This window comes from Salvelinus alpinus, chromosome 3 (genome assembly GCF_045679555.1).
Source record: "Salvelinus alpinus chromosome 3, SLU_Salpinus.1, whole genome shotgun sequence".
NCBI classification, from domain to species: domain Eukaryota; kingdom Metazoa; phylum Chordata; class Actinopteri; order Salmoniformes; family Salmonidae; genus Salvelinus; species Salvelinus alpinus.
In genome coordinates, this window is record NC_092088.1 from 45,216,751 (window position 1) to 45,227,561 (window position 10,811).

Consider the following 10,811-nt stretch of genomic DNA (forward strand, 5'->3'; position numbering starts at 1 on the left):
GGGTGACGGCCATTTATGACTTGTTTTCCTTGCCACAGATGTTGCAGTTATCCTTTGCTGTGAGCAGCCCAGTGTGGTCACCTGATACAGCACTCCATCACTCTTCTTCTTGGTCAAATAGCCCTTACACAGCCTAGAGGTGTGTTGGGTCATTGTCCTGTTGAAAAACAAATGATAGTCCCACTAACCAGATGGGATGGCGTATCGCTTGCGAATGCTGTGGTAGCCATGCTGGTTAAGTGTGCCTTGAATTTAAAAATAATCACAGACAGTGTCACCAGCAAAGCAGCCCCACACCCCCACACCATCTCCTCCATGCTTCACGGTGGGAACCACACATGCGGAGAGCATCCGTTCACCTACTCTGCGTCTCACAAAGACACGGCGGTTGGAACCAAAAATCTCAAATTTGGACTCATCAGAACAAAGGACAGATTTCCACCGGTCTAATGTCCTTTGCTCGTGTTTCTTGGCCCAAGCCAGTCTCTTCTTCTTATTGGTGTCCTTTAGCAGTGGTTTCTTTGCAGCAATTCAACCATGAAGGCCTGATTCACCTAGTCTCCTCTGAACAGTTGATGTTAAGATGTGTCTGTTATTTGAACTCTGTGAAGCATTTATTTGGGCTGCAATTTCTGAGGCTGGTAACTAATGAACTTATCCTCTGCAGCAGAGGTAACTCTGGGTCTTCATGAGAGCCCATCACACCTCCTATTTGAGCTGTTCTTGCCATAATATGGACTTGGTCTTTTTCCAGATAGGGGTGGTATACAGAAGATAGCCCTATCTTGTCACAGCACAACTGATTGGGTCAAACACATTAAGAAGGAAAGAAATTCCACAAATTAACTTTTAACAAGGCACACCTGTTAATTGAAATGCATTCCAGGTGACTACCTCATGAAGCTGTTTGAGAGAATGCCAAGAGTGTGCAAAGTAGCCACCCTTTGCCTTGTCATCAAGGCAAAGGGTGGCTACTTTGAAGAATCTCAAATATGAAATATATTTTCATTTGTTTAACACTTTTTTGGTTACTACATGATTCCATATGTGTTGTTTCATAGTTTTGATGTCTTCGCTATTATTCTACAATGTAAAAATAAGGAAAAAACCCTGGAATGAGTAGGTGTGTCCAAACTTTTGACTGGTACTGTATATGCGGATACTACGCCCTGAAACCAACATGGAAACCTCTGCCAGGGCAACACAGATCCTGGACTAGAGGGCATGCAAGAACATGTTGTTACAGGACTAATCCAGTGGCCTGGAGGCTCTCTCTCACACACACACACACACACACACACACACGATAAAGCCTAGATAACGCTTCCATTGAAGAACACACAGGGAGGTGTTTCCACCTCACACTTTGAGTGACTATGGGCTCTGTCGGATGCTTTGAGGGGATAAAACCATATTAGCCACTGACAGTAACATAGGAAAACAGTGTTTGGGTTTCCATTCATTTGACCTCAACACCTGCAGTCAGTCAGGATTGAAGTGTTTAACCTTTGAAAATCCACGTTATAATGTGAGGATGATTTGACGGACAAAGATAAAATATACTCACATCTGGCATATCAAAGTTCTAGACGCATATCCAAACTCCACTTACACCTGGCGGTGCGTCATACATTGTAGATATAAATGGGTCTCATTTCGACGTTTTCTTCGGATTCATTTGGTCAGTGGGGAGAGATAGTTGGGGGTTTATTCTATGTTGTGCTTGGGGTTGTGAGGGAGGGTGGTTTGGGGGTTGTGGTGTGTGTGCATTTGATTCCATTGTGAATTCCCGGAGACCCTCCCTGCTTGCCATTAATGGCATATATTAGATCATATTCCATTAGCTAATATTACGGTAGCAGATAAGAGGAATGGCCACGCTGCGTAAAGGCATTGCACAACCATGCAGGAGATGTGGCCCCCAGGGACTGTGCAGAGTTGAATTAATCATATGGACCCAGGGAGGGGCCCCACAGAAGCTGTTCAGTCGTGTGGCCAGTATTTTGTTATCTGTAACACAGTAGACTGAAATACAGGTTGTACACTGATGATGATTTGATTGTGTAGAACGCCGTCCTTCACCTACTGTGTGGCTTGGTATGAAATGCCTGACCTTGCATGTGTGAGGAATCACACACTGAGGATGCCACAGACTGAAGTGTCATCAGGCCACACTACTTGGTACCAACGATGTAGTGCTGTTGTCTGAGGTTCTGTCACAAGGTCAACACAGTGACTCACACAACCCCACCACCCAACTAACCCCCTCTCAGGAAAAGGCTGAAATTAAGACTTCCGTTTGGGACAGAAGTGGTAGAGGGAGGGGGCTGGGTTGAGGGTTGCAAGAAGGGTATTTGTGGTGCCCCTCGTCACACCTAAAGAGGCCACTCACACCCATACACACACCACACTCACCTAGCAACACTTGCACACACCATGGTCTCACAGACTCAGGAGTGAGTGATGTGGGCCTTGCCTGTACCTGCCCCTCTCCCTCAGTAGTGTCAGTTTGGCGGGAACGGATGAGGAAGAAGGAGGGGGGTGCAGAGGGCACCTGTACAAACCTCTCTGTCACACAGGTGATGGGAGCTTAGCAGGGGGACAAAGGATTTCACCTCACCCTCTGCCACAATGCCTTCATTTTTGTGACATTAACTCGGTTACATCATTAATATGATTCCCGTGTCAGACATGCAGAGATAAATTAGGAAATCAATGGTTTGTTCTTGTCATGTCAGGTCTATTAGATTTAGCTAAATGTTCTGGCATTGGTGGCTTTTTGTTTGTTTATCCGGATCTCTAAATGAAGAGTCAGTGGCTAAATCTGGCATGTAGCAAGTGTGAAGAGGGCAAACCATCGTGACCTCAACTGAAACACAGCCAGCTGAGACACACAGGGTATATTTAGCTGAGGGATCCACGTGGAGAGCATCAGGGTGGGTGCGTCTGGGTTAGTGGCGACCCGGTTTAATAAGACGTAAATCACACACACTTGGATCATGCAGATGATGGATGAGGAAATAAAGGTGTCTGGTACTGCCACTACCTTGCAGTGGAGCAAGACTTGCACTAAAATGCATTAGCTTTATGCCAAAACGTGTTAGCAGATGACAGCTGATGGAACAAACCAGGCTGTGTGTGTGAAGGTATAATGGTTAACTGTTTTCAACACAATATGATTTGGCCAATTAGAATTGTAATTTCCGTACCACTACTGTTACTGTTCACGCTAGATCAACAGAGTAACCCACTGGCACCTGTCTCAGAGCAATCCACCATCCTTTGACTTTGTTTTCTCTCACAATGGATAACCTGTAATTTACCCTTAGCACTTAGCAAGACTAGCAGAGTAACATGAGAACATGTGAAGAATCACACAGTGTTTTCTTTGGCCACGTTCATTGGACTTGAATGGAAGGAAGGGCTTCCCTTTCAGTGGAGGTGAGCCCTGTTTCCGTGGGCTCGGTGGGCTGTGGTACAACTATGGAGAGGATCAGATATCAGAGCAATGCTGGGCTGAGCATCAGAGCATCATACCAGGGTTGAGATTGGTTTTGGGGAGGTGGTTGAACTGTGTTATAAATGAGCTGGCAGGTTTTTACACTGATTTACCAGTGTGCCGTTATGTGCCAAAAGGTGCTGGAGCTTTGAATTCTTGTACCAATGCTGCCATCTTCAGATGATGAGAGTAAATGCATGCAAGACACCACTACCACTCACATCTGCCACCATTTCCACAATTCACTCTTAACTTGTGTTATTCTTACAGTGGTTGCAGACAAAATACAGGTAAGTGCCAAAAATAAAGTTAACCCCAACATAAAGTATCTTAATAGGGCACGTGTCTGGGACTCCATCATTTTGATAAATTCCATCATTTTGTGTTTTGTTGATTGTGGTGGAAAACGCTGTCTAAGCTTTCGCTCCAGAATCAATTGAGATCTGGTGACTGAGACACACACACACACTTTAAACCGCTATGCTCCTTTGGGACCCCTCTTTCAAAGTCACTGAAATCTTTTCTTCTAGCCATGGTAGCCAAAATAATGGGCAACTGGGCATTTTTATACATGACCCTAAGCATTATGGGATGTTAATTGTTTAATTATCTCAAGAACCACCCCTATGGAAGCACCTGCTTTCAATATACTTTTTCGCTCATTTACTCAAGTGTTTTTTTGGGTGGGCAGTTACCTGTATATTGGCATGATGAAAATATCTCAATTCATTGTATTTTCCCACAAACTTCCACCTTTTAAAAGAAAAAAGGACATGCATGTTTTCCCAAAACACTGAAGTAATGGAGGAAAACTGGATCAAAAGATATCCCCCAGACCAGCTGTCTTTTTGGGGGGATGGGGCCCAAACCAGCCTTGATTTCAATGTCTACAGATGGTAGACATCCGGATCAGACCAAATCTGAACTAATCATAGACGTCTATATTTGGTTCAGATCTGCTCCAGTCTGGACCAGCCTTGATTTCAACATCCACAGACGTCCGGTCCAGACCAACCTATATTTGGCCCAAACATAGATGTCTATAATTGGTTCAGATTTGGTCCGGTCTGGACCGCAACAAATCTGAACTAATCATAGACATCTATGTTTCACAAGTTTGGACAGTAGAGTACAATACACTAGAGTACAGTGTAATGTACTGAATTAAACTCTACTGTACCGTACTGTATTCTACTGAATAAAACTCGACTGTCCTATACGATACCGTACTGTACAGTACTCTACTGTGATAATTGTTTGTGATGTTCAAACTTGCCAAATGTGTACTTGTTTGGGGGCAGAGCTCATTAGAATAATACACAGCATGCTTTGCGAGTGTTTGTTTTTACATTTAGGTCATTCAGCAGACACTCTTATCCAGAGCGACTGACTGGTCAGTGCATTCAACTAAGGTAGATCAACAACAACATATCACAATCGTAGCAAGATAATAAACAAATCTGTAACCGTCCTTTACTGCAAATGGTATTGTTGTTCAAAGTGGTCTGTTGGCTTATTCTGTAGGTTGGACTACTCTAAACATCATCACTGTCAGGTTTAAAGCTTTTGAATGTGACAGATAGGAACAATAATACATATTCTGCTGCAATCTTCAGTTGTCTCCTCTTTCCTATATTATTGTGATATAATACTTACTTAATTGAGAATGTATGTGCAGTTGAAATTTGTCCATAGAGTCGATGACCAAAAAATACATATTTTCAACATCCGCACAAGACTTATTTTCAACGTCCATATAAGACATTGCTTCGACGTCCAGAAAATACGTATTTACAATGTTCTGAAAATACATATTTTTTATGTCGGAAAAATATGTTTTATAACCTTTCATTCAGCACCTGTCTGGAAAAGTCGTAATTTAACTTACTGAGATTGTATATTTATATATTTTATTTGTTATAGAACATTTCGGTATTATTTGTCTAACTATGTGATTGTGAAATTGTCTCAGCTGAAGACCAAAAAGCTGCAACACAGCAAGATTGAGCTAATTGTGTTAATTGTGAATTGTGAATGTATGCGTGTGTGTTTACCGCTGTTTGTACCAGAATGTGAATCAAGAAAGGCAACCATTACCTCCCCACCCCACTCACATACAACCCCTCCATCCACCCCACACACCCCCAACTCTAACTCCACCCTCATCACCTGTCAGTCATCCACGGGTCCCTGGGTTGAGGAACACAGGCCTGTCAGAGGGACCTCCAGCAGCCCTCAAAGAAAGAACCCCCCCCCCCCCCGCCAAAATAAGTAAAATTTAAGAAAGTCGGCCCTACTTTGCAGATCAGTCAGTAGATACCTGATTGTCACTCTGAGAGTCACAGCCTAATCCTATTGTGTCCTCTATAGGATTACTCTCTGTGGTCCCTCTCTCCCTGTGGCTGCGTGCGGGAGAAAAACCAGATTAAGGGGATTAGCTTGTATCCTCCTGACTTGTCAAGCTGGGATGTAAGGAACCATTGACTTCTGGGATATGAATGAGAGAAGTGCCTAAAAAAGAGGCAATGAAAGGCAGTGAACAAGAAAAATTCCTGAAAGAACAATGTGATTTGTTTGCTTTTGTTCCCTTTAACTGGGCTGAAAGGTTCAAAGGGCTTCCCCTGAGGAAAGGAAACCACCAAGCGCAGAGAGCGGGATAGAGAGAAGGAGAGGGAGAGGGAGGGAAAGATGGATGGAGGTAGAGAGAGAGAAAGAAAGGGAACTAGGGCGGGAGAAAGAAAAGGAGTGAGGGTGGGAAATAGAGAGGGGGGACAGAGGAAAAGAGAGGAAGAGATTCACATCTCACTTCTATAACAAGCATGTAGGGCTTTCTTGTTTTTTGTACAATATTACATTAATGTATTGCCTTTATCATGTTCCTAGAATTGCACTATGCCAATTCTTCTTCTCCAGCCATTGATCATCATCCAGTATACACTTCCTATAGATTCCAGGAGAATGAGACATGGAATCAATCTCCATCAAGTCATCCAGAAATGAACCCTAAGCTCCATTCATAAAATGTTTTCCACACACAGCTACGTGTAGCCTACTTGGACACTGGTTCCCCACATTTCCCACTCTCCCAAGCCGAATAGCTTGAAGCCACAGAGCTCTTCTCGAAGGCTCTATTTCCCTACGTGGGACCATTTTGACCTGGTTACATGTACATTGGACAACAGAGCAGCTTTTCAGAATTTGTTGTTATTTTTGTATGAGAAAAAATAGACAACGAAGTTTGCTCTTTTACGATGGGGGTCAATGGGAAATAATGTTTGTTTCCCCAATTTATGGGCATGGTCGGGGGGAATTCCCTCTTATGACATGAATACCAACTCGAGTATGCGAATGTGCCTCAACCAATGAAAACGTGTGATGGACAGGGCCTGCCCGGGAAGTTATATAAGGTTATAGGGTTATCATAAGGTTTTCCATTCTCTCTGACATGTGTTTCTTTGTATAATCTAGCTGTGGAAGACCATCTCCCATGAACTGCCAGCTTTTTGAAGCTTTGAGATTCTGTATGAAAGTTAAATATATTAGTATTAATAACATATATGCCTAATATTATAATAAACATGTAATAAACAATATAGATATAACCAAAGGATAGTTTACAGCTATCTACTCTGGTACAACTATTCTACAGGTATCGAGAAAGTTTTAAAGACAGTTTTAAACCACCATTTCCTAGTTGCTAAAATTCGAATAGTTCGCCTATTTTCAGTTTATGTGATAAAACAAGCAAGTATAGTGTAGAGAATCATTTTACCATCTAAACCAAAGTTAAATATATTTTTCCGAAGCCAAAATATTGTATTTTCAGCCTTTTGAAGCTGGTGTACAAAACCGAAATTAAAGCAAAAACTAAACTTAACGGAAAACTCCACCCGAAAACTATCTTTTGGTACAGTATTTGTTTCATTAGTCCATTGTTGATATAGTCCCAAAATGTTTTGCCTGTCAGCAATCACGTTTTCAAGATATGTAACTTTCAAAATACCAAAATGTGGCCCATATGATGCAAATTACATTATATGATGCAAAATGCATCATACTGGCCAGATTTCTGTATTTTGTTACACACAGTTTTTGAGTCATTCATCGGTGGAAAATAAATATGCTGCAAAATAAATAGGCAAGTAATGAGACCAATTTATTACATCAGAAAAGGTCTCTTAGGTAAACATCAATCTGGCCCTTTGCTCCGTAAGGTGAGACTGCATCCGAAACAGAAGGCTGGACCACAAGGGAAGGTGCAGTTTGTGGATGGGACATTTTACCCTTCACTGCAGTAGTTTGCATTCTCCTGTGCTTTCTGGACTTCCTCATGCCTTCACTCAGCTCCTCCTTGGGGTTGAAAGCACTATATGGTGGAAGCATGGCAGCGGGAAGATGTTTTGGTTTGGGGGTGCTGAGGAGTATTTTTATCTGCTAATACAGGAGTAATAAATGCCTATTTTTTTCATAATTTTTTTTCAGGGGGTGCTGCAGCGCCCACAACATCCCTACTCCCCGCAGCTATGGGTGGAAGGTGCTTCTCCTGTGGGCGAGACATAACAATTCTAACGTAGTAACTTTTATTGGATCGCCATGAACACATAAAATATTTCATTTGTTTACAAATGGCGACAATAAAATTAACCTAACACAAAAATAAGTGATCCACATAACAAATCTCTTGATTGACCATTGATTTACTGTAATTTATGAAATAGAGTGTAAACAGTGATTAACAAATATAACAAGGTATAACAGTATGAGCGCTACTTACCCAACACCTCGTCAAGTGTAGATCTCTTGACTTAACGGCTAAGAATACCCCCCCCCCCCCCGAATTCGCTATTCGTGTCAGTGGTGGGAGGGCGCCCATAAGGCCATCGGAGAGGCGTGTACGTGTACACTTAAGAAGGAAGGAGGTAGTGCTCTTCAGAAGGAAGGAGGGAGTGTAGTGACCTTAACCCAACACCTAGCAACCTCATCAAGAGGTTCCAATTCTCTTGGTGTAACTGCTAAGGTGTTGGGATGTCAGTCGCTGGACACACGTTTGAGTCCTAGTCAGGGCTACCCCTCGAATTCACTATGGTGTTATTAAATGGGCACCCTATTCCCTATGGGCCAGGTCAAAAGCAGTGCACTATGTAGGGAATTGGGTACCATTTGGGACACAGGTAGAACTTTGTAATGGAGAAAATGTGCTTTTAATTAGCTGAATTCATTGATCACATACACACACCCTGACTGACACATCCCGTGTCTGACACAGCTCACTAATTGGTCTTTTCACCAATCAAATCTGGAAAAGATCTGATGTGAAAGATCTGAAGTTATTGGTCAAAATACCAATTAGTGGAAAAAATATCAGAATTGGGCTGCCTGTCTAAACAAAGCCATAGTGTACCACAACCAGAAACATACAATATTATACATTCAAAAAGTTGGCCCAACTAAATACAGTGCATTAGGAAAGTTTTCAGACCCCTGGAGTTTTACACATTTTGTTACGTAACTGCCTTATTCTAAATTGGATATCTATGCTGCAATAGTCTATGTGCCGGGTGGCGAGGGTCAATTTGTTATATCTGGTGTATGCTCCCTCTAATTCTCTCCCTCTCTCCCTCCCCTCCCAGAGGACCTGAGCCCTAGGATCATGCCTTAGGACTACCTGGCCTGATGACTCCTGGCTGTCCCCAGTCCACCTGGTCATGCTGCTGCTCCAGTTTCAACTGTTCTGCCCGCGGCTATGGAACCCTGACCTGTTCACTGGACGTGCTACCTTGTCCTGGACCTGCTGTTTTTGTCTCTCTCTCTTTCTCTCTCTCCCGCTGTCTCGACCTCTGAATGCTCGACAATGAAAAGCCAACTGACATTTACTCCTGAGGTACTGATCTGTTGCACCCTCCACAACCACTGTGATTATTATTTGACCCTGCTGGTCATCTATGAACGTTTGAAAATCTTGAAGAACAATCTGTCCTTAATTGACATGTACTCGTATAATCTCCACCTGGTACAGCCAGAAGAGGACTGGCCACCCCTCAGAGCCTGGATCTTCTCTAGGTTTCTTCCTAGGTCCCTGCCTTTCTAGGGAGTTTTTCCTAGCCACTGTGCTTCTAAATCTGCATTGCTTACTCTCTGGGGTTCTAGGCTGGGTTTCTGTGTAGGACTTTGTGACATCTGATGTAAAAAGGGCTTTATAAATACATTTGATTGATGAAATAGTTTTTTCCCCTCATCAATCTACACACAATACCCCATAATGACAAAGCAAAATTTGGATATTAAACTCAGCAAAAAAATAAACGTCCTTTAAACTGCGTTTATTTTCAGCAAACTTAACATGTGTAAATATTTGTATGAACATAACAAGATTCAACAACTAAGGCATAAACTGAACAAGTTCCACAGACATGTGACTAACAGAAATGGAATAATGTGTCCCTGAACAAAGGGGGGTTCAAAATCAAAAGTAACAGTCAGTATCTGGTGTGGCCACCAGCTGCATTAAGTACTGCAGTGCATCTCCTCCTCATGGACTGGACCAGATTTGCCAGTTCTTGCTGTGAGATGTTACCCCACTCTTCCACCAAGGCACCTGCAAGTTCCCAGACATTTCTAGGGGGGAAGGCCCTAGCCCTCACCCTCCGATCCAACATGTCCCAGACGTGCTCAATGGGATTGAGATCCGGGCTCTTTACTTGCCAGTAAAGAGCATTTTTTGCCAGTCTAGTCCAGCGATGGTGGGTTTGTGCCCATAGGCGACGTTGTTGCCAACAGGCCTACGAGCCCTCGGTCCAGCCTCTCTCAGCCTATTGCGGACAGTCTGAGCACTGATGGAGGGATTGTGCGTTCCTGGTGTAACTCGGGCAGTTGTTGTTGCCATCCTGTACCTGTCCCGCAGGTGTGATGTTCGGATGTACCGATCCTGTGCAGGTGTTGTTACACGTGGTCTGCCACTGCGAGGACAATCAGCTGTCCGTCCTGTCTCCCTGTAGCGCTGTCTTAGGCGTCTCACAGTACGGATATTGCAATTTATTGCCCTGGCCACATCTGCAGTCCTCATGTCTCCTTGCAGCATTACTAAGGCACATTCACGCAGATCAGCAGGGACCCTGGGCATCTTTATTTTGGTGTTCTTCAGAGTCAGTAGAAAGGCCTCTTTAGTGTCCTAAGTTTTCATAACTGTGACCTTAATTGCCTACCGTCTGTAAGCGGTTAGTGTCTTAACGACCGTTCCACAGATGCTTGATCATTAATTGTTTATGGTTCATTGAACAAGCATGGGAAACAGTGTTTAAACCCTTTACAATGA

General features: G+C 43.2%; 1 pseudogene; it reads left to right on the forward strand.

Moving 5' to 3' along the window:
* The window catches only part of LOC139570804 (F-box/WD repeat-containing protein 4-like), a 38,076-nt pseudogene extending 32,920 nt beyond the window's left edge, over window positions 1–5,156 (forward strand).
* Window positions 5,157–10,811: the final 5,655 nt, after the last annotated feature.